The sequence below is a fragment of the Tyto alba genome, unplaced genomic scaffold (assembly GCF_018691265.1).
Source record: "Tyto alba isolate M040663 unplaced genomic scaffold, T.alba_DEE_v4.0 Super-Scaffold_48, whole genome shotgun sequence".
NCBI lineage: Eukaryota > Metazoa > Chordata > Aves > Strigiformes > Tytonidae > Tyto > Tyto alba.
This window is the reverse complement of record NW_024881324.1, coordinates 933,183-957,596: the sequence shown is the minus strand read 5'-3', so window position 1 is coordinate 957,596 and position 24,414 is coordinate 933,183. Positions and strand designations below refer to the sequence as shown.

At 40.2% G+C, this 24,414-nt stretch overlaps 1 protein-coding gene across 1 annotated transcript in view; it reads left to right on the top strand.

The window, feature by feature from the left end:
* The first annotated feature begins 5,866 nt into the window (after positions 1-5,866).
* The window catches only part of KIAA0319 (KIAA0319 ortholog), a 96,190-nt gene continuing 77,642 nt past the window's right edge, over positions 5,867-24,414 (top strand). Inside the window, exon 1 of the mRNA XM_032998925.2 lies at positions 5,867-5,927. The gene's annotated coding sequence lies outside the window, so the exon portion shown is untranslated. The remainder of the gene's footprint in view (positions 5,928-24,414) is intronic.

Here is a 24,414-nt window from a genome sequence, read left to right as displayed (position 1 = left end):
GCAATCCTTGCACTTACTGTGTGAATAAACTCTGACATAAATAAAATAGGAAATAGACGATGTTCTTGTTTAAATCATTTCTTTAACTTCTCTGTCAGAATACCACAGATAGCAAATGAGAAAAATTATAAAACATTCAGCCCTTAAGGCTTCTATGCTTAATTATGCTTAAAAGTGAAAAATCATGTAAAAAGAATATGAAGTTAGCAAAATCAAACAAGTAGACTTTGCAGGAAACTTTGATTTGTGCATCACAATTCTGTGCATGTGGGATGGGTTGACTTTGGTTGGTTGCAAGGTACCCACCCAGCTGCTCTCTGTCGCCTTCCTCAGCAGCACAAGGGGAGGAAATAAAAAACCCTTATATCTCAAGATAAAATGAGGTGGCTTTTCAAGAGTGGCAGTGGGAAGGAATGAAGGAAAATCCACCAACAGAGTAAATTATGGTGCAAGTACCATGAAGATCAGAAATCTCTCTCTGGAAAGATAGGAAGGAAAAATCTTTCAGCATTGCTTTAATTGTGGGATAGTCCTGAGAATGCTGTGGGAAGCAAAATTCTGTCACCACATGTATATGACAAAATTGTGTGGTGATAATTGTTTTCCAGCCTGGATTTTAACACTCTTACCCCAAGCATTATTTTGTTGTGTAATGCTATAATTTTCAGTTGTTCCAATTTTAGTTGAATTGCTTTCAAGAATGGTTACTGCAATACAGAGAATCACATTACACTGGAGAATCATGCTTCAGTCACATACAAAATGAGACCAAAGAATCAAATTAAAACATAAAGGCAAACGGAAATCTGATCAGCAGCACTGTTTAACATCCTAGCTCTACTTTTGTCTAAATATGATTTGATGTTGAAATTCTATTTGTTTGAAAAAATAAACAAACAAAAAAACAAACAACAAACAAGCAAGAAGAAAAGTCTCATTTAAAAAGTGGAACTACACCCACAGGAAAGGATGTTTTGGGATTTTGTGGTGCTAGAGGGACTACAATTTAGTGTGAAATGAAGAAAATACATAGGGGTAGATGCATTTACAGGGTTCTTTCAAAGCCTTCATGTTTTCCTTTCCTGCTACATCCATTTTCCCATCATTTAACTTTGCAAATCACCAGACCAGATGCTCCATTGCCACTTAAGTTGGACTGGAAAGGTATGTGATATGGTAGTTTGTTGATACTGCATTATTCCTCGACACATCACAAAATGCAGACCTCACTGTTGCTACCAGATTACATCTAGTTGGAGGAGGATCAGGATTTACCATGTCTGTAGGCAATCTAGACAAAGTACAAGCTATTGCCAGGGATCCTACCTCTTCCAGATCTTAGATGCCCCAGGCTCTCTCAGTCCTCCAAGGAGAGAAGGAGCTTCTCCAGAGAGCAATTCAGATTTTAGAAGCTCAGACTCACCTTTGGGGTTGCCTGCTCACTGCAGCCGGAGCCTCAAGGTTCCTCATTTAGGTGCCTAAATTTAGATTATATATATTTCTCCTGTGTTTCTAAAGAAAACAACTCATTTCCTCTGAGTTGCAGAGCTGCTTGAAATAATTAAGTCACATCTCAAAATAACATTGCTGGTTTTTTTTTTTCCTTTTCTGTGCCCAGAATTTATTGGATGCATTTGGATTTCCATCCATGGTGTGAAGTCACTTTAAATAACACAAAACGGAAACATAAAATAGCAGAAATCAAGACAATACTCCAGCACACTGGCAACTGTTCCTTTTGTCAGCATTTGATAAGGGACAAAATGGTAAAGTTTCAAGCAAGCGGAAAGCATCAGAACAGCCGAGCATTAGAAAGTCATTTTGCCTTCTGTCTGTTATGCCTGAAAATAACTTAAATGTAGTTGATATTCCTGACAGTGACAATGTCTGATAAAATCATCATCACATGAAGATGGAGTACTTCTAGGAAACAGTAAAACAAAGAAGCTTTCAGGGAAGAATGCCCATCTCTCCATAAACAATCTGCAGTGCATAACTGCATTGTTGCTTATGGGAAGTATACCAAGCACCTCAGGGGATTTCAGCTTAATTTCTTCTCTGAAGTGGGAAGACCTTTTCGTAAGAGATTTATCTGTTCTTGATGCATCATACCCAGTCCTGAAAAGTGCTGAGCTCTTCTTTGTGATGTTAAATGTTTTCAGGTGACCCTGATACCAGTGATGAGAGAACCGTCTAAAACTGCTCTGAAAAATACCTGCTTGTAAAATTGATTCAACTGAAGTTTGTGCCGCTGTTTCAAATCATGTTTTCGAAGATAGGGCCCCATAGGACCAGCCTATTGCTTCTGTGGTCCACCCTCACTGGAACCCAGTGTCTCGGGGGTTCCTCACCACTACAGGTCCTGGATGCTGGGGACCAATCTACCTCCCCTGTAACTGCTCCTCACCTTTGGATTCACAGCCCGAAGGCTTCAGAATGGATATTGTTATCAAAGTGAGTATTAGGCTAGAGAGCAACCACAGAGCTTTTGTTTGCTTTAAACCTTTCTCCTTCTGGGAAGAAATCTTTGTGCTGTGTTTAGTTAAGCTGTGGACCTTCCTGCCAAAGGCTGCTGAGGGTGATGAAGGTTTAAGCTGACTGAACAGAAAACCTTTGATTGATTATGAACATACAGAAAACACAGCTGGCTCAGGAGGTACCCGAGCTGGTGGTGGTTGGATATCTAGTATCACCACAGCCTGCCTTGTTCTTGATCATTTTTTAGCATCCTTATCATTTTATTCACATCTGTGTTGGGGCAGTGATGGAGATACGATACAGAGCTGGGTATAGGAAACTGGGTTCAATGGACCTTTGGTCTGACCACATAGGGCTGCAGTTTTGTTTTTAATATTCAAAGTCAAGTTGTCAGCTGATTTAGGGTACACTTCTGAAAAGATAAAAATTCCGAGATCCTAATTCTGTGAACAGGCTTTACAGAAGCATACAGATGCCTGAGGTCTAAATTCATCACTGCACCTGTGAAACTTGGCTGTGTTAGGAACTGAATCAACAGAAACACAGGTATCAAAAACCAGGAGAATAGAGCTCCGGCTCTGCTGAAGGGAGTGGGAGTTTTGCCCTTGACTTCTGCAGGGCTAGGATTTCACTTAACACTTTTATTTTCCCTTTCCCTCACTACAGGAGCCAGAGAATATAGGACTGAAATAACAGGTCATGCCTTTGAGCTGATATGTAGAAGTATTTCTCCACACAATTGATTTTCAAAGTTTATGCTTGAAAAAGTATTTGGATGTAAAATGCAATTAGAATCTTTTGGTCTTGCTGAGACAAATTTACATAAATAATATGCTTTTTTATCCTACAGGGCAGAAACAGGCTGCTTAGGCATAGGAAGAGGGTGTAGTGTATTTGTTTGTTATAGATGGCTGTTTTTTCACAACTTCCTGTAGCATGTATGTTGGAGGATGGCAGAATAGATGGATCGTTGGTTTCATTTGATATGGGTTTTGGCTAAGATAGACTTCCTGACAACATGCACACTCTTCTACACATTGAAAGGTAATAGGAAAATATTAAAGTAACTGCTGTTTTATGTGTTGACAAATGAAACGTTACCATGGATACCCTGGTCTGTTTACAACAATAATAATAATATTTTCAGTTCACACTGTTTTTCATCTCAGAAGATCCCCAGGAGGGTTACAAATTATATTTATGGATTGCTTTACTCATCACTGAACTGCAGCCACAAGAACCACCTGACAATCTATATTGGTAGTGCCTGGCAGAGGAAGGTAGAAAATATACTGTACTGTGAGTGAATCTGTAGGGATTGTTTGGGAAAGTAGAATGTAAAAGGCAGAACTGAAATGTAGCCAAGAGCTGAACAGCAAAATGCGAAGAATCAGATAGCATCGGGTAGCAAGTTACTGATAGGATTTGGTAATTCTTCCAGCAGCTGGATTATTTTACTAGCGCTGGGAAGAAACTGGTTCTTTCTTGCAAAACTTGCAGGTCAAAACCTTTCCCTGTTTCCCCAAGGTGCATACCTCCTGTTTTGAAGGGAGAGAGCATCCCGCTGCAAACAGCCAGCTTAGGACCCCCTCCAGGGATGCGGGAGATCCAGTTTATAGCTTTATTTGATCACTTCACCCTGCTGACTGTCTTTGCACTTCCTGGAGGAAACATTCATTTTGACCTAAATAAGTTTATAAAATTATTACGATTATTTGAATTAGTACTAGACGGAGCTTGAACAAGGTATCATTGCAAGGTAACCCAGGTGTGCGTAGCCCCTGAACTGCTGGGTCATTTTCTCTCTGGCAATCTGTACAAAGTGGCCGCAGCCCCAGTGAAGGAGATCAGGAATGGGAGACATGGCAGTAGCTTGGTGATCTGGATATTCTCCTGAGGAAAGAAATGCTAATACAGCTCTTCTGCTTCTTCCCTGGGTCCGTGGTCCAAGCCAGGGAGCAAGTGAAATTGTCTGCCTGTCTTTTTTTGGAAGAAAGTTTCTCCTGAAACTAATATACTTGACTTGAAACTTCATGATCATCACTGGTATTTTCCCACAATTTTTCTTCATGAATCAGTGCTTTATGGCTTAAGGAAAAGACTGGTGTCACCAAATAAATTGAAAAAAAAAAAAAAAAAACAACCAAAAAACAAACAAACAAACAAAAAAACACACACACACAAGAAAAAAAAACCTGATGGTTCTAATATTTACCTTTCCTTCAGATGACATTTAACTTTGTGCTTCCTAGATATAGCATGTGTAATTCTCTATGTTTTTGCATTCTTAGGCAGAGAATTAGTGTTTACGTAGGTGTGTGACCTATATAACCAGTGACAGAGAAAGTGATTCCTTAGAAACACCTCATAGTCAGACTGTTTTTCTACATTGTTCACAAGAGGCTTCCGTGTTCACATGGAGTCTGGTGAACTGCTTAGGATTTCTTCATTGCAGTGGCTGCCTTGATAGCAGCAAATCTCTGAAATTGCCGAGTTGTGTCTACCCTTCTGAGGTCAAAAATAATTGCAGGTGCAAGTGATAGAAATCTTTCATCTCAGTAGTTATTATTTCACACTTTAGTCTTGGAAGGCTGAGAAACCTGAAAGACCAGGTCCTCTTTCCTGTGAAAAAGGAACAAACAAAACAAACAGAAACAAGCTAACCAAACCATCACCTCCTAACAGCCTTTTTCTTAATGGACTTGCCTTGTGTTATTGAGTAGCTGAATCATTTAAAAAATTGTTAACAAAAAAGGCCTGTTTGGCTGAGGCTCTTCACTGAACTAGAACTAAGTGGAGTTTAAATTAAGCGTACTGGTGCTCAGTAGTGACTCTTCCGCCCTCTGAAGAGACGGGATTTAAAAAGTGGAATATTTCTATCTGACTTGAGTTTTTTGTCAAGAAATATTAAACACAGACCACGTTTGCTGATATTTTGTAAACCTTTTGGTGTGTGTTGAGCAAGCTTTTAGCAAATGCTCTCAGCTATTATTTTAATAACAGTTTTCCTGAAACTCAGTGTTTCCATGTGGTTTTCACCCAAAACAAAGCAAAACCTCATGAATTTATCTGGAATTTACTTTATGCTTAGGAACATGAAAATTTGGAGCACTTTAGTACCATGTTTCTGTATTAACACACATCACTGAAAAAAGAAAAGAATTTCACAGATTTACACAAACTGTCATCATTAAGACATTGTCCTTGGAGACCTATTTATAAAATTTGGCTTGGCTTGCCGCTAGGCTTCTGTGAAAACTTTTCCAGCCTTGACTCTTTGTGTTGTCTTTTCATACAAGAGGGATGATTTGTTTGCCTTTTTCAGCAGATTGCTGCAAGCACTCTGCATCACATTTTTAAACCTCATTGGGTAAAATAACTGCAGAGAGGAGTTTACAAACCATGTGATGAACCACCAGGAGGAGGAAGAGCTCGGAAGACTTTTATAGGTATGTACATTTTTCTCAGCTTACCAGCATTATCACTAAATAATTTTTGTAGTTTTCCCACGGTCACTTATGCTCTTACTGATAATCTCTTGGGTTTTGCTGCCAGTTGTGTTCCCAGAGCCTTGCCATTAGTACTAGTAGTAGTAGCTGATTGATGGTGTACGGTCATCTTGAGTTGATTCATTATCTCTCAAATGACTGAAACGTGCTGCTTGTATTTGAAGGGCTGAAATTTGAGCACAATTTGATGCAAGTCAGAAATCCCCATGAGCAAGGGGAACCACAGAAGCAGGGGCTGCAGAACAGCAGGGAATACAAGGGGCGTCAGTGGGTAGGTCACAGCAAAATCTAACCCTTCATCATTTGTTTTAATTGTGGGTTGAACTCCTGCACAGAGATTTGACAGGTAGAGCTGGTTTATTGAATGGGTAGTCTTGCACTAATTGACTGCCGGTTTAGATACTGGAGCCTCTAACTAGTTGTTAAACTCTGAGTAGGCACATCGGTAACACGCCAGCGAGAGCGTTTGTGGGAGGAGGAAGCTGCTGGGTGCTTGCCTCAGATTCGGCTCCCCGCACCGGGAGGTGGGTGAGGTTGGGTGTGCGAGCTCGAGCCTGCTGCTCGGGCTGCTGCTGAAAGTACAACCTGGCAGGATCGTGATGGAGCCAAGCAGCAGAAAGGAAGGATTTAAAAAAATGCCGGAGTGTTGCTTTCAGTATTGATGGCTATAACTTTACAATTGGTGAGCCTGACTTAATTCCTCTCCATTCTTTCATTGTCTCTCACCTCCTTTCCTCTTTCTTTGCAGCTCCAGTAAGTGCAGGCAAAAGACAGCTGTTGACAACTGCCTTTTGTCAATACACACCTTTAAAATGTATAGATGCCCTGCAGCTCTTCTTTGGGTTTGTTTTCCATTCTGCCTTTTATATTTTCTCCTGCCCAAGAAACTTGCCTTTGATAAGCAGCTGCTCTAAATCGTTTTGCTGGGTTTTGGCACGAGTTCACAGAGATCTTTGCAGAACTTTTGATTTGGGACTTTACCTCAGGAAAGCCTGGGTATTGGGATGGCAAGTTTCCAACTTACTAGCCCAGAGCATAACCCTTGGCAGTCTTGGCTTTGTTCCCATATTTCTTTGTTCACTTAGTACATGTTTCCAAATTCTGTGAACTTTTGTCATTTCTCAGTTTGTGTAAAAACATATGTAACAGTTCCTGTTGCCTCTCAAACACAAAAAGCAAAATTGCTGGGGCAAGGAAAGATATGAGGAGAGATTAGAGGTTTTAGGACTGCTGGTTGTAGCTGTCTGAAGAGTGCAGTTTACTGTTTGTTTTCACTGTCTTAGGGAAAAGTGAAGCTTCTCAAAGCAACAAGTGTCTGTGTGTTTTTCCAAGAGACTTGCTGTGCAGAAGTTAAAATCTGAGGATTCCCTGAGCAGGCTGCTCTGTTGAAACTGCATATCTCACTAGGCTACATTACATAAATCCCTACAGATCTTGGAAACAAAGCAAGCTTACATCCCATTTTAATTTTTAGTTGAAATGCATGTTAAAATATATGGATAATTTATATGTATTAATCAATCAATACAAATTCCTCTTGAATATCTTTAAGATGACAGAGATTATCCTTCCTTGCCGTTGTGAAATCAGGAAAGTTTTTTTCTGATTTGTGCTACTGTAACTGGGTCGCAGTTTCATGTAATAATGATAGATACAAGCCTTTTATTGGTCTGGGAGGAGGTACCTGTTTATCTATTTCTCTTGTTTATGGAAAACTTGTTTTGTAATCATTAACACCAAGCAATCACTAAACTTGCTGAAAAAGAATGGAGATGGCAATGTACGTTTCATTAACGTATCTTCATGTAGCTATATGTTACTGTGCATAAAGCATTTTAAAGGTAAAACGGCCAGGCAGTTGCTACTTTCCTTCCCTAATGGGAAGGTGGTAGACTCTCTACAGGTTAAGTTGCAACATGCTTACTTTTTAACTCCCTTTCTTAATCTCTCTCCCTCTCAGCATCATTAATAATAGTGTTATTTCATCAGTTCCTGTCAGTCTGGAGGATAAACATTTCCTTTTTGAGCCTAGACGCGTTATCTGAAGATGATGAACTTTTATGACTGTGCCTAATTATTTTGTTTGCTCATGAACAAACCAACAGGATGTCTGTGGTTGTTGCTCTGCTCTCTTTACTGCTACTCATGCTCACAAAACAACTAGACCAAGTTTTGGATCAAATGGCTCAGGCTTAGCATTGCAGCTTCTTCCTTCTTTTGTAGCATAGTTGTTGCATAGGAGTTCCTGTGTTACTTCATTCTCTTTGGTACACACAACCAGCGTATTGATTCTGTGCTCTCTGCATTATATAACACTTATTTTTATGTCTGGACAAGTGTGCATTGGATGGACTCACATAACTGCAAAAACTTTGTACACATGCTACCTAGCATTACCAGCACTGTCTGGTAGATGACATGAATAATTCATGTATTTGTTAATCTTTATACTGAAGAAAATGAATGTATCCAAAAGATCCCACAGCAACATTAGGGTGTCAGAGATGGGCTTAAACTTCTGTTTTTCCAACAGATGAGAATTCTGTGTAGGTTTCTATTTTCAGGTACTGCAAATCTTTGAGCAGTTCTTGGGAAATGCTGAGCTGCTGCATCTTCTATTGAAGTGTCAGCTGAGAGAAAAGACTGATGCTCTTGAGGAACACAGTAATACCAAGTTGAAACCAAATGAGTTTACATTTGTGTGAGGAAAAAAAAAAAAACACTTTTGCATTCATTCACCCCTATTCTAACTGCTAATAAAGGATTATCTTCACAGTGTTTTGAAAAATGATCACTTACAACAAGACTTGATGAAAATTTTTATGAAAGACCTGGGCCTAACATCAAACTTGAAAAGTCTGCGGGCAGGGAAGAATGCTGGTGCAGGAAGAGCTCCTTGATGATGGCCTGCAGTTAGTTCCCACAGCAGCTTCTTGACCCCTCTGGTTCTTGCCTTGGTTGCTGACAGCGCTGGTGGTGGGACAGGAGAGCTCGGGGAACTCCGCACTTCCCACAGACTTCACAGATCCCTGTGGAAGAAAGGGACCTGCTGTACCAGAGAGGAAAATGTATGGCAATACTTGATAGCTTGCTTCTCTATGAAGAAACAAGGTAGTTGCAATTCTCTTTCCTTCAGATACCTCCCGTTCCACAGAGGCCTTGAGGAGGACTGAGCTGTGCAGCTCTATGCCCACTGAAGATCTCCATGTCCTTTTGGATATTCTGCTTTTACAGCCTTTTTGCACTGGCAGCATGATGTAAAGGGACTATAGTGAGCTACAGAGTGAGCTATTTAGTGGGACCATTCAAGACAGGAATCATGCAATGTAGAACAAACTAAAAAGTTCAATGTATCTCAAGTAAGGGCTTCAAGATCTTTATTTGCTGTGGTCTATGTCAGCAAATTTCAGACTTCATGAAGTTTTCATATATATAAGTTATAGTATTTGAGCTCTTGTTCAACTTTGCCTAAATTTTCCTCCACTAGAAGTAAGACATAACAGAATGGCAGCTGTATTTAAAGGAAAATAAATTAAGAGTTAAGGCCTACTTTTTTTTTGTCCTGAGCCTTGTCTCATCTCTCCCATGAAAATGAAATGCTATTAAATCAGAATGCCAGTGTGTTACTTACTGACTTTTCTGCTATAACTGACTGACTAAGGGTGCAAGACAGAGAAACATCCACTGTCTTTAGACCTGGGAAAATGGTAAACAAGAAACATTAACAAGAGAGTATCTTCCTTCTGCATTTATCATCTTCATATGACTAAGAGATAACTTAATTAAAGCTCCCACTCTCTGCTTTTCACATCCCAAAGCACCTGGCAACACTGTTTTGTCCTGTCCAATATATGTAATAAATTTATTTTTATAGATTAGAATGAATTGAAGTGATGGGAAGTTCTACTGCAACTCAGGTTTTACTGGAGAGGAGGGATGTGGCACTGAAACACTTAGTCTAGCTCACAGCAGTTGTTTCTAAATCTCACAGGCAAGTTTCTTTAGAAGAATGCTGTCTCTATTTTGTGTGCAAAAGCTCTCCCTCCAATTATTATGGAAGATCTGAGTTTTCCTCGGTGGAGCTTTGGGGCCCTGTTTTGAAATAAATGTTTAAAAATGTGGTTTTGTTCATGTTGCTGGAGTTTCTCATGTTGAGTTCACTACTTGAAACCCATTTCAACGTTCCTTTCAGCATCACAGGTAGAACAGCCAGTGTGGTTCTCGCTGGTCCCTCTGACAGTTCACTTCAGAAACGTCTTCTGTTTTGGTCAAAAAAATATTGCTTGAGGAGGTGTGTGCACTGTGTTCATCTGGATTGGGGTGGGGAAGATAGGAAGCAAACTAAATATTGATCTCAGCTTTATTAGGATAAGGAAAAATACCTTCAGCTCTGTGTTGTGTGCTTAACTTGTAAATAAAATGCTGCTGTGGATTTCCTGTTACTCTCTCTTGAAAGGTTGTCCATTAGGAGTGTGACAGCAGTGGGTTTTTTAAATGATTCTAGAAAGAAACAAGAGAAAAAAGCACGGTTTCAATTTTTGCTACTGTATTTCGGACAGAGAACTGTGTACATAGTAGCAATTGGTTAACTATTTTATTCTCCTGTATTGATTTTCAGCTTTACTGGAGTTTATTACCCATTTGAGGGCAACAGCACTTTTGCAACCCACATGAGAGGCGGGTTTCAGCAGAGGACACCCCCCAGCCCATACACAGTGTGTTTTCATGGAGATTTACTTTCATTCTGCCCTTAGTTGCTGTAATTATAAGGTGCTGACAAATCTCTCCTTAATTCTGCGTGTGTGTCACTCATAGCCCTCCTTCGGAGGAGGTCTGGGAGAAATGTCTGTCTGTGGGGTCTGTCTGCTTTTGGGGAGGGGAGAAGATACCTCTGTATCTCTCCCTGTGCAAGAACAACATCCCTGGCAAAAAGGTGAAGTCGGAATATCGATCCACCACTCCTGCTGTGGCTTACAGCATGTCCTTGTCTTTGTACCTAAACTCCTGATAATCTTCTTTTTATGACATAATACACAAGATTTAAAAAAACAACAAAACCCCCAGAACTTCGAGGGTTTTCCCCACTTCTCTCTCTCCTGATAGACCTTACTATAAGAATACCTACTCACTAAGAGCTGAAAGGCAGCACTGATTTCTGTGTAAAGAGTGCTTTGTCATCTGAAACCTAGGAACTGGGAAATGTAAGTTTTATTTGCCCTTATCTGGTCACACTGTACCACATTTTATTAGTCTACGGGAGGGAGGTGGTCTTTTCTCCCAACTGCCGGCCCTTGATTTAAAGACAATCTATGTTCTTTCTACCCTGAACATTATCATAATTCAGAATTACAGATCTCGCAGGGCAAATTATGTTCTGGCTCTTATGCAACTCTGATAATTCAAAACATAAGTGGGTCTGCAGTGTGTATTATTTTTCTTAGAACTGCCATATGAGCAAATCTAAGACATCTCTGGAAAATCTGTGTGTTTTTTCCCTGCCAAAATCTGGATTATTAAAATAGAACTTGATAATTAAAGTTTATTTCAATCTGTGTCATAGGGAGAGTGATCTATATTTTATAGTCCGTATACTGTATATATGGTGTATCATTTAAAAAAAAGTGTTGAATATGTATATAAGGAGCACAAGGGATCGTGGTAGAATCTACTGCTGCTCCTAGAAATGTAAATAATTTTTCAGCATTAATTTACAGAATCTCATTTCATGGCTCCTCAAATGGCAAAAGCATTAGGATTTTCCAGAGCCACAGCTGTTGGCTAACTGTTGTTATCTGCTGTTACGTCAAAATGCCACCTGGGGGTCATCACAGCAGCCTGGGGAAATTAGGGGGGCCGCGCTGCTATAAAGTGTGGTACATGAGTTTCACCTGGACAGGCTGAAGCTGGGACTCGAATATGGATCCATGGCAGGTGGTGTTAGATCCCGTAACTCGGCAAATGCCTCGACTATCAGTTCAGTCCGCTAATGCTCCCCAGCATTCTTCCATTCCCGAAGTATCAAGAGGTTGTTGTTATCATTATTACAGTTGCCAGGTGACTTCATGATATTATTCCTGTCTCCATGGCTGTGCTTAAGGCATAATTGCTCTTGAGTCAGGGGAAATGTAAGTACTAAGAATGGCAATTACAGCACTGCAGATAACTTGGATCCACTTTCTCCTGGAAGATGCGCCTGTCAGCTTGACAGGATCAGAGTAAATTTTCCTTCTTGGGAGAATATGTTTATTCTATAGTGAAGTTGACTGCCTTATGTTCCAATCTAATGCTTCCTATTAATTAGAATTCATTGTGCCATTTAAGTGAAGTGGCATTTTTGAAGTGACACGATGACTTGTCATTTGCTTTTTGATTGTGTTTGCCTACTTGCCCTCTGAAGCAGCAACAGTAATTTGAACTTTCTGTTTTATTAGTTGTCATTTACAGTAACAATTCACATGCATAATTATTTTTCTCCAGCTCTGCACAGATGCTTAAAGGAAACCTCTGGTATGTGTTCCCAGCCGGTTGTGTGGTTACATGTTGTATTCAGTCACTTGCATTTGATCTCTTTTACGTTGTTTGTAGCAAGCAAGTTTTGTGTCCTTTTGGGAAGTTTTTAGCTTTGATTATTTCAGTGTTTATTAAGTAAGCACTAATCTGTTCAGATACTTTGCATAAGCCTTCTCACAGAATGTCTGTATCCTTAGGCCCCTAAGCCAAGAGGCAAAGGAAATCTGGTCTTTGAGCACTTTTGGAAATTTTGTCTGTAGTGCATAGGTTCCGCTACAAACATTTTTTTGAACTGGGAAGAGGAGGCTGTATTCGTGTTGGTGAAATGAAAGTTACACTGGAAGGAACAGAGGAAAAGATTTTAGACTTGAAGTTGCACATCTTTCCCCAGCCCTCATAGTCCTCGCCACCCTTTGGCAGTAAGACACCCCAGCCCTGCTGCTTGCTGGCACTGCTGCTAACTGTGAGAGATGACTTGTAATGCCCTGAAACAGGGACTGAAGAAAAAAGAGATAAGGGATGGGGGGGAGCGGAGTCCCCCTGAACTTAGGAATGTCTCAAACACTCACAAGTAATGACGCTCTAATACTGTGGAGCCTGGAGCTGCTAAGGCGGCCCGATTAGCACAGGATGGGGCTGGAATAGGGAGTCCTGTGAGGGCAGGACAGCTCTGCTCTGGTGCAGCCTGTAAGGTTTCAAGGGCCATCTGCTTCATTATCCACAAAATTCATATTAAAGTTGACTCCCCTGAATATGCTAATGAAGATTAGCAAGAGCGTGTTATTTACGTGCTGATTACATCATCCCATGAAGCACCTTACTCCTCCCCATATTTGTGATATGTAGGTATGTGGGTCAACCTAGGGTACGGACCCAAGGAAAGTGTGTACAAATGGAGAAGTGAAGTATAGAAAGAAGGCATGAAGAAGACAGATGTATCCGTAATGAACTTAGACAAGACCAGAACAGGAACCTGGATCAATGATGTCTATTTCTCTGTTCTAACTCCTTTTCTTTTTTCCCCTTTTCCCTTATTACCATTAAGTAACGCAAGGCATACTATATCACTTGCCATAATTCATCATACACTTAGCCAGTTATCGTTTATCCAATTAGTACGTTGTGGGAAATTAATACATGTCTGTGCATGGACTTAGAGACTTGTCTCACCATTGTCCACTCCATTGGGGATTTACAAAACTGAGTCACTCGTCTCCCTTGTCTGAGTGGGACATGACATTAACCAAGAGGAGGGGATGGAGTTTTTTGGCACTGAGAGTCTTTCAAAGGAACCTGGAGGAAGGAAGAAGAGAAGACAGGGCATGCTTTGCATGCCCAAAATCTCTCCCTGTGGTTTCTCTAAGACTAGCTTATGTTTCTAAAGAAAATGATACTCTAACTTATGGACCTTGACCTCCTAAATCTGAATGATCCAAGTTGGAAAATGCATTGGGAATTTGTGAAAAGAAAGGTGCAAATATCCTGATACGTTTGTGAAACAAGCTTCTAGCCAAGCTTGCTACTCCAGAATGAAGCACAGAGCAAGATTGGGACACACAAAAATGAGGCTTACACTACACAATTATTTTTTTAACTTCATTCAAAATATTCAGTAAACTGCCTATGTAGATGCCACATGTTGTGTTTGTCATCATCACTACAAAATATTTACTTTTTCTTGTTTGCAATAAGCTGATTGTTGAAGTCACTGAGCAGCATTCAAATAATTAAGACATTTGTGACTGCTATATAAAGTCATATTTAGTACTTTTGGGCACTCAAAAAGGAAGAAAGAACAGATTCTTCTAAAATTCTGTGTGTTGTTACCATCAAATTCTATCTGATAAGTAGAAAGAAATAATTCTTGTAATATTTTGAATTTTGTTTTGTCCTGTATTGCCTTTCAGCCTATATAAGAGCTATACTTACAAATGCTGTAATTGTTAAACCATTATAAACTGTAGGAGGAATTAGCATTGGAAAATTAAGGCACCTTTTAGTATGGCTGCTGAAGAACAAAACAGCAACAGTTCCAAAAGTAGTGAGGAGCAGGAGTAGTCACAGAAGATAGCATTAAGGATTTAGTCTGTACTTTTTATATTTAGTCCAAATCCCTAAGAATATTGGTGGTGATAAATGAAATGAATTAAAAATTATACCCAAGTTATTTAATGCTTAAAAATGAGGCTGGTATTTCACATGGCAACGACGCTTTTTAAATGGAAGGAGCCTTTGCTTTACAGTGCATTGTGGCTGAAGGGCCACGTGCCACAGCACCCACTGGTGAAAATTACCTAATCTGGTCATTTTGCTCTCTCTTGAAATTCAGTCATCTGAAGTGGGCAGAAATTGTTGGTATTATTCTTTCTTCTCCAATCTTTCGTTGTTGCAGTTTATGCCATCGTAAGGCATTCTTTGATCATTGAAATTTTGGGACATGGATGAACAAAGCAGTAAGTAGAAAAGAAATTAGACTTTTAGATGCAGAAGATGGCAGATATTCACAGAAGTGTAAGGACAGAGCAGTCAAGAGGAGGGATGGAAGTTATATACCAATTTGGTTCCAAAACATGGAGTTGGTCTTCCCCAGTGAAAGACTTTGTTTAAAAAAAAAAAAAAAAAAACACAACCAAAACATAATAAAAAAAAAATCTCAAAAGAAAAGTTAGAGATGATACTGTTAAATATATTTAAAAAGATGGCCTGTGAGAAGATCCTTTAACAGTGCATGGCAGAACCAAAGAAAATGAGTGAAGGCAGTAGCTAAATGCTACTGTGATCTTCGAGTTAAATGAAGGTGAAATGACACCAAACGACCGGTTAAAATGCTTTACTTGTGGTAGAAACAACTTAAACTTGGAAACAATGTGGTCTCCTACTGACAAATCTATAAGAAAGAAAAGAAAGTAAAGAAAAGGAGAGGAGACGAAAAGAGTCCTGTCCGCACCCCTGGTTCCAGCATTGTCTCAGGTCAATCACCAATCTTGGGTGATGGGTGCACACACAGTAAAGTTTTCTGTCACCTTTTAAGTTCATCTTCATCAGCTGATTAGAATACCAGACCAAAAGAGGCAGGTATTCCATGAACTCATTTCCATGAGAGACAAGGAAAGGTTGGAGAGTGGGTTTTGCATGTTCACTGAGGGGGAGTGGGGTGCACCAACTGTCAATCCAGTTGGTGGTCGTGCCCGCTTCTCCCCCCCCCCCCCCCCCCCTTAATTTTTCCTCCGTTTTTGCTGAGGTCGTTCTGGTGCTGGTTATTTCTCTCTCTTATCAGTCCTTACATATGGTTTCACTCAGTCCACGTTTCCCTCCTCTGGGGCTTAACTAAGGCGTTTGGCAATACACCTGTGAGGAGTGAAGCCGTGCACACTTTGATACACTCCGTGCTTGCTTGGGTGAAGTTCCTTAGACTAATCAAAAAGGCCACAGCTTGTCAAAGTTTTCTGTGTTGATGAATGTTGAAAGCATTAGTTCCTTACACCAGGGAGCCCAGAACTAGATCCAGCCCTCCAGGTGTGGCCTCACCAGTGCTGCGTAGAGGGGAAAGATCACCTCCCTCAACCTCCTCCTAATGCAGCCCAGGATACCATTAGCTGCTTTTGATGCAAAGGCAAGTTGCTGGCTCATGCTCAAGCACAGCTGGCCTTCTCTCGCCCATCAGTGAGGCCAGGCCTTCCACTTGGGCATGATCCTGTTGTGACTTCTCCAGGGAACAGCCGGGATTAGGGAGCACAAGAAGGAAATCATGGCACTGCACAGTGTAGTAGCCCACCTCACTCCCAGTATCCCAGCTGGAAAACGTATTTTTAGGCTGCACTCCAGTGCTGTAGCTCCTCTCCAGCCATGAAACCTACCACGTCACTGGGTTTTGCATTGGAAACAGGGTTGTTGGACAGATCAGAGAAGGTGTGCATGGCTTATAATGAAAGGTGGGCAGGGTTTCCTGGTGATTAAAACTGATTTGCTGAACTGACTTTCTTTGAATGTAAAGGGAGCCTATATTGCACTTGTAGATACCTAGATCTGAAGAGATGACACCCTCACTCCCCAGATGCTTTTGCAATCTAGAGGCCTAGAAAATATGCTGTTAGTAAAAAAAGATAGAATGAGTGATGGTACATTTTGGGAAAGATAAAATAGGCACACACATGTAATAGCCTTCAAAACAGAAGTCATTTGAAAAGAAAGGAAAAGTGGTTGAACTGGACAAAAGCATTGGATTAAACACTTCCAATGATAAGGATAACAAGGCAGTGATGTTTCACTAAGAATTATCAATTATCTGCTTTTTTTTGTGGAAGTACTCCACAATTTCTTTCACTTCTCAGCACTTCACAAATTCCAGCCTTCAACTGAAAGGTACTTGCCGATATTCCTTTCTCCTGTTGTCAAGACAACACATGGTTGTATATTCTCATTGTTCCTCAAGGTTGTATTTAAAAAAAAAAAAAAAAAAAGCAAAACAAGCAAATAGGTTTTCCTTTTTCCTTTTCTTTTTTTTTTTTGTTTTTTTTTCCCCTTCCTTGTAAAGGGATTCTTTGAGCAAGGTTTTTTATGGTTCTGGGTAGGTGGAGTTGCTAAAGAGTTTTGGCTGCCTGGAGTACAAGAAGGATTACACAGTATTGGAATGGAAATAAAATCCGAAGAAGATTGTTAAAATATCAAAAAAGAAATAAAAATGCATACTTAATATCTACAAAGTGCTCTACAGGACATCAGAAGGAGATTTCATGTGGTTCAAAACAATCAGCAATGGTGCTTTTAAAAAAAAATAAAAACTTTTCTCTCATTCCTCTAATTTACCTGTAGTAGTAACAGGAATATTTGTCAGTGAGAGAATCTGAAACATGACAATAGATGTTCTTACTATGTGTATTGCTTTTTTTTCCCCCCTCTCTACTGGTGTCCGTCAGTCAGACTGACTAAAGTTTCCTGAGCAGTTCAAGGTGTTTCAAGCCACTGATACCTTTGAAAGAAGTAGTTCTGTCATCTCCCTCCAACCAGCTCCGTGTTTCTGCATCCTCATCACCTTCCGCGGCTACAGATGGTGCTGCATCTCGGCAAAGCTCCAGAGCGAGGACCTGACCCTGGATAAAATCAGTGACTTCTCTTTTCTCCCAGGGTCAGGAAGAGCTTGGTGCAGGTTTGGAAATCAATGGAAGATGCAAGGATAAGACTGCTTCTTTTGGTCACAATGTTAATGTAAATTGTTGGTGAAAGCAGGAATCCAGCTGTCTTTGTTTTGACTGTTTTGTGAAATTTCCTTGGTCGGCAGTGGGCTTCTTTTAGTAACTTTGCTAAGGATGAAGTTTAAATATCGTTCTTCCAATTACAAAGCATAATTTAGAGAGTACATGGTGATATAACAAGAAAGTGCATTTTGATCTTGCTTTGTTTTCACTAAGGCAGCATTTGGAAACCAAGGACATTGTCATTCTTTTAATGATTTTTAAGAGTGTTGTAGGGAGCCTGGACCCACTTCCTGTGAAATCATTAAAAATTATCCAAGTAATTTGTGTGGGCTTGATGTCTCTCTTCCATGCAGTCATAGGTGAAACAGTTAGTATTTCGATTCATTGTAATGACCACCTGCTATTCACAGAGCAAGCCCTTTGTTAGTGGACTTGCTGAAAGGAAATTTAGCAATTAGGATGACAAGCATGGACGCTATTACTCTGCTGCGTACAGAGATATGTCAACCTGTAGTTTTTAGCCTTGCTGATTGTCTCCTAGGAAGACAAGAAAAAAGGACTTTACAAAATTGTAAGTGTTAAATCCTGTCAGAACTTCTGTTTTTAACAGCTGAGTTCAGACATTTTGTCTTTAAAGCTCTGTTTCCCAGTATGCTTTCCCGAATGGAAGCAGGTATGTTCAAAACTGAAAATGTCATTTCAGATTTGGACATTGTATTCTATTATTTTTCTGTTTTACCCAGAGTTTGGTTGCACAACTTGGTCACAATGATGACGTTCATAGCAAATTTCTGCCCATTTTTGCAATACTTAAGTTTGCCCGGAGGTTACTGTCTCTGACTTCTGGATTGCTAGCTCAAAACATACTGTGCATTGGTGTAAATTTTAGTCAATGTGACATAGTTTTCTTCTTAAAGTGTTTAAGCCCTTAAACTCCTTTTGCTATTCAGGCGTGTTCAGAGCCCAAGTCTGAGAGCAGAAGAGGGTGAGCATAAAATCCAGTAGCATATGTTCTGAAATCTTTTGAAATTTAAACTACATAATTTGAGACTTCCTGGCCTTTATCCTTTCTGGGTACTTTTCTTGCCTCACAACACTGAGTTATATATTCTCTAAAACTTCACAGCTATCATGCATCAACATTTTGAACATCAGATGCAGCAAAGCTTTACAGTCTGGATCCTTCTTGCAAGGAAAAAAAGTGGGAAGGAGGGAAACCACTGAAATTGCTACCACGTTTTAAAACCTCATAAAGGTGAATGAACGGGAAGCTTGAAACTGCTTTTGTAAACAGGGCCTCAGAGACTTCTTGCTCTTCACCAGTGAACATGGAGATGCTAGTGAAATTTGAGGAGAAATGGATCTGTGCATTGGAGTCGCTTCTGATACCGTAGCATAGCTTGGTCCATTGCAAAGAGAAATGCCTTATGTGCCAAAAGCTATTAAATGTGGTGTGTGCTGGAATGCTGGCTATGGATTCTGCAGGTTAGCAGCAGGCTGGGAGTTTTGGAGAGGACCAGGGGAGTTGTACAGGCACCTTCCATGGGTGACCGGTGGACTTATCTCACTGAAAGACTATAAAGTTGCACACACACTTACTCGAGCTGGCTCTGAGGTGGATGGATCCCAGCTGGCTTCGGACTGGAAGGCATCTTCTAGTTATGTCATTACCCTGTTGTACCCAAACTAATAAAGCCTTCTGAAAGCTTGTTAATTTTATAAATGTATTTCTTACAGCAGGCTTTTTTTAACTTTGATTAAATGGTGCTGTTTTGAAGTGGACAAAAACACCCTAAAGACTACTACTGTGGAGTTTTTAGCTGTTTTGATTCTAAACTAGACTTCTTCAATGTGTACACTAGTATGCATATACATGCACAGACGAATCTAAATCCAGGTTGCGGCATGTTTCACTAAGGTCCAGGATTTCTAATGACTTTGTTTGTACAAACGTCACCATCTGGAACTAGCTCATGTGACTTTTTATACTGAAGTAACAGACTCATAATATTTAGAAATCTGAGACTCTAGATTTTCTTGTGATATTACACTATGCTGTCCCCTCAAACTTAAATAAGGGGGGGGGATTTGTGTGGTTCCCATCTAAAACAAATAGCTGCAAAACACACAGTGATTACCCAATAAGGTTGCATCACCTGATTCCTTCACGAGGAATCAAAAGAAAGAAAAAATTATTTGCTTCTGTTGTGCACATTGTAAGTTTTTCAGCTTTTTACTCAGCTCTGCTGAAACTTCTGCGTCTTAAGATGCATTTCAAAATGTACTTATTAAAGCTGAGTACATTAGAAACTTCCCAGTTGAGACTGAAAGGACACTGCAAGTTCATGTGTTCAGATACTAATCAGTTATATCTGCAGTTCTAGTCTGGGAGACTGAATCCTACTGTGGCTGATTGTATTTGCAGCCAGAACTGATGATAGTTCAAGAAGCCTTGTTATGGACAGTTTGGAATGGCTCTTTGAAAGTTTCTAAGGGCATCAAATTCTAGATTTCAGATTTCCTTCTCAATTATTGTGCCTACATACTGGCCTGAATCCAGGGATACTCCTGATGTCATATATAAGTTTCTTCAGAAAAGCCTGAAGAAGTCAAAAGTCAAGCCTTCTTTTACGTACCTGAAAAATGGTGGTTATTCTTATCCTCCCTTTAACTGTTTTATTGGAAAGAATGTGACCTTAGAAAACACACAGAGGAGGGTTAGGTGGGTGGGAAAGGCCTGCTCCTTCCTGGGCTCTGATGTGGGTACAGTGAGGCTGCCACTGCAGGTAGAGTGGTTTGGGGTTTTTCTTTTTTCCAGCACAGGCTGGAAGCAACCTTGAACGACCATTTGGTCCAATCTTTTGTGGGAAAGGGAGTCTAAGTAAGATTATCGAGCACCTTGTCCAGCCCCATCTTGAAAACCTCCAGTGATGGGGACTCTACTGTGTCCCTGGAGAGGTTGTTTCAGTGACTGATTGTTGTTTTTGTAAAAAATTTCTTATATCAAGATGAAACCTCTCCCGGTGTAACTTACACCCATTGCCTCTTGCCTGTCTCAGGTGGCTCCCTGTGAAGAGAGAGCCTCCATCCTCTTTGTAGTTGCCCTTTAAGTACTGGAATACCGCAATGAGGTTCTCCCCGAGTCTTCTCTTCTCCGGGGAGAAAAGACTGAACTCATTCAGTCTTTCCTCATACAGCAGCTTCTCCAGCCCTTTCATCATCTTCACAGCCCTCCTTTGGACCCTCTCTAGCCTGTCTGCAGACCTGCAGGGACCGGAGCTGGACATGGTGCTCCAGGCACAGCCTGGTAAGTGCTGAGTAGAGTGGGAGGATTGTGTCCCTGCCTCCGCTGGCACCGTCCCTGCGGATGCAGCCCAGGATCAGGTTTGCCTTCGTTGCTGCAGCAGCCCACTGCTGACTCGCGTTCAGCTTGTTCACCAGGTCCCTTTCAGCAAGGCTGCTCCCCAGCCACACCGATCCCAGCCTGTACTGGGCTCTTTGGTTATCGCCTCCCGGGTGCAGGACTTTGCACTTGTCTTTGTTAAACTTGCCAGCCCCCTTTTCCAGCCTGCCCAGGTCTCTCTGCAAAAGGGCTCTCCCTTCTAACGCGTCACCTCACTACCCAGTTTAGTGTTATCAGCAAACTTGGTTGGACAGTGTGGGGACTGGTATTGATGCCTGGGGGACCTCGCTTGTGACAGGCTCCTAGCCTGAGGAAAAACCACTGATCACCACCCTCTGAGTGTGGCCGGTGAGCCAATTTCCCACCCATCTTGCCAACCGCCCATCCAGTGTGCATCTTGACAGTTTGGCCAGGAGAAGGCTGTGGTAAACAGCATCACACACTTAGAAATCCAGGAGAACAACACCCTCTGCTCTTGCTGTAGAATCATTTAATTTGGAAAAGACCTTTAAGAGCATCAAGTCCAGCTGTAAACTGAACACCTAAATACCAGCATTCTTAAGAAATTTTTAGAAATTGAGGTGCGTGGATTTTGCAACTGCAGTGTCAGAACTGCAAAATTACCTGAGACCAAAACCAGGGTAAGGCCCTTTAATTTTGCAAATGTACCTCAAAACAAATAGTTTGCAGACTTAAATAGACCATCAGCAAAAAAAACCCAAACACCTAGTTCATTACGTTTTAGGTGAACTTTCATCCTATTTAATATGCTACTTGATTTTTATATAATACAGAACATGGAAACAACCTCTTTGGAGGGGATCTTCAGAGGTCTGAGGTGAGCAATCCAGCAGGTCGGTAGTTAAGTTGGGAAATCAACAATGCTAGGAAAAAAAAATATTAGTGCTGACCTAAAAAAAAAAAAATAAAGTCGGCAAATGAAAATTAGGAAAATAGCCAGAATGGATGTATGGGGTTTGTGGGTTGGAGGGGGCTGCAGGGAGGCCTCTGCGAGGAGAGGCGGGTTCCGGCGGGCCCACCGCAGGGCAGAGCTGAGGGGAGCTGGTGGCACCGCTGAAGGTGTTTGCCCCCAGGGTTTAAATACCTGCCGCCTTTCTTTCTCAACACCCAAATCAGTAATTATATATTTATGTTAACTGGTAATAAGTTAAATTCCCCAATTCAAGCCTGTTTTGCCCATGACAACACATACAGCTTTATTTAGATTAAGGATCAGTTAGCGGAATTATGTGGGATTTGGTTTGAATTTTATTTTTTATTCTAATGAGAATTTGTCCTTAAATTTGAGCTGCCTGGAATTGTCAAGGTTGCTATTACTATCTTGCATTTGTATAGAGCTTTTCATACTGAAATATTCCAAAATATTTTATAAATTACAGCTACTGGTCGTTCAGCTTCCTGTCAATTACAGCATATCCATTGACAGAGGGTAAAGAATAATTTTGGCAATGGAAATTACAGGTACATTTAATTAAACATACATATTTCAGCTACCTTTGGAAAAACAAACAAACAAACAAACAAACAAACAGCTGACTGCCTTCCAGAAAGAAGAATTCATCACCAGAATATTATCCCTGGTGCCTTCTCACAAGGAACATTTGTGGGGCCAGTCCATCTAGAAACAGTGGCAGGATGCTTTCTTCAGCCACAAAACAACAGTTGGATTTTTTTTTTTTTTTTAACTTCAGTTCAACAGGAGAAAAAGAACAAAATTTCCTTAGATTTGCTACTTCTGGGTGAAATATAGTTCAGGCTAACATATTTTGGGATTAGGTCTATCTGAAACATCTCTGATAAAAACATCAATATTTCCATCTTTGGGCTTTATTCAGAAGTTTATGATGCTTCTTAATTATGCACTGTCATGCAAGGTAGAGTTTATCATAGTAACTGGTAAAAATAAATGAATATTCAAACCTGGTTTTCTTTCACTGAGACTGCATACTAGAGAAAGCGTCAGCTGTTTTGAATACAGTGCAGTTTCCAGCAGCATTTTGAGCATGACCATTACTCTCACATATTTGCTAGAAGAGAAAAGTATATTCTTTAACAAAGCTTTAACAGCTTGTGAGTAGGGAATTAAGAAACATGACAGAGAAATTTAGTTTTCAGTTTGGTTTCAAAAAATCTAGCTTATTGTACCGCATATGTCAAATAAAGCAGTATATTCTGTTTCTTCTTCAAGTTCTGGACAAGTGAGGACTTAATGAGGATTTTAGGCAGAACATCTTTTTCCTTTTGGCACTCTCTATTTAAAAGTAGCAAAAAATGCAGAGGCATTGCATGAATAATTAATACTGAATTCATTCTGGGCAAGATTTTCAGAAGCAGATTTTTTGTTATCTTCATGCTCTGAATGCAAATGTAAATGCCCTTGTGTAGAATATGTGTCTATGTACACTGCTTATGTTCAGTGGTTTCATAGCAACAGCAGCTTTTCAGAGTATTCCCTGACTTTGCCACTTAAAACTGCACAACCTAATGATTAAACCCACAGATAGTATTATATAATTCCATACCTAAAATTATTATTTTCTGGTCCTTTCACCTTGTGTTCATTATATGATATTTTTGCTATTTTTGCTTCAGCATTTCTCTTGCCCTGCTATAGTTTCTTGTCCTCTACAGATCTGTTAAAATGTGACTAGCAAGGGATGCTCAGGCTGATGGAGAATCTGTTACTAAAAAGAGGCATTTGTTGGGGGGAGAGGTAAAAAATGTGCCTATTCTCTGCTTTAAATGCTTAAATACAGTGAGATGTCCAGATCAGAATCAGGTTTATGTTTTGACTGGCTTTGAAATATAACTGTTTCTCTTCTACCATAGTTTTCAGGACATTTGTAAAAAGTTTAGTATGGGCCTTGTTATTATAAGCGGTGAAGTTGCAGGAAATAAATGCTTCTCACTCCTCTTTTGTTTCCCCAAAGCTGAGGACCGATGAATACAGGTTACTGATTTAAGCTAGGTTATTTTCCTCATGTAGTAGTCTGAATCTACGTATTTATCTTTGGGTCCTTAAGCAACGTTTGAGCAAATCACACAAAAATTAGAGAAGTAATTTAGAATGAGGTAATTAATTTTCAAAGTTAATTTAGTTAATAACTAGTGTTCTGATCCTGATTTTCAAAGAAATTACTAGGCTGCATATAGTCCTCTAATCATTTGAGCAAGTTAATGCATTCTATGCACTGTGCAAATTATTTGTTTCAGTTATCTGTTGATAGCCAGTTAAGGGAGGGAGAATCTTTATCAAATGTGACATGCAGTATTTTCTTTAATGATTGAACAGAAAGGC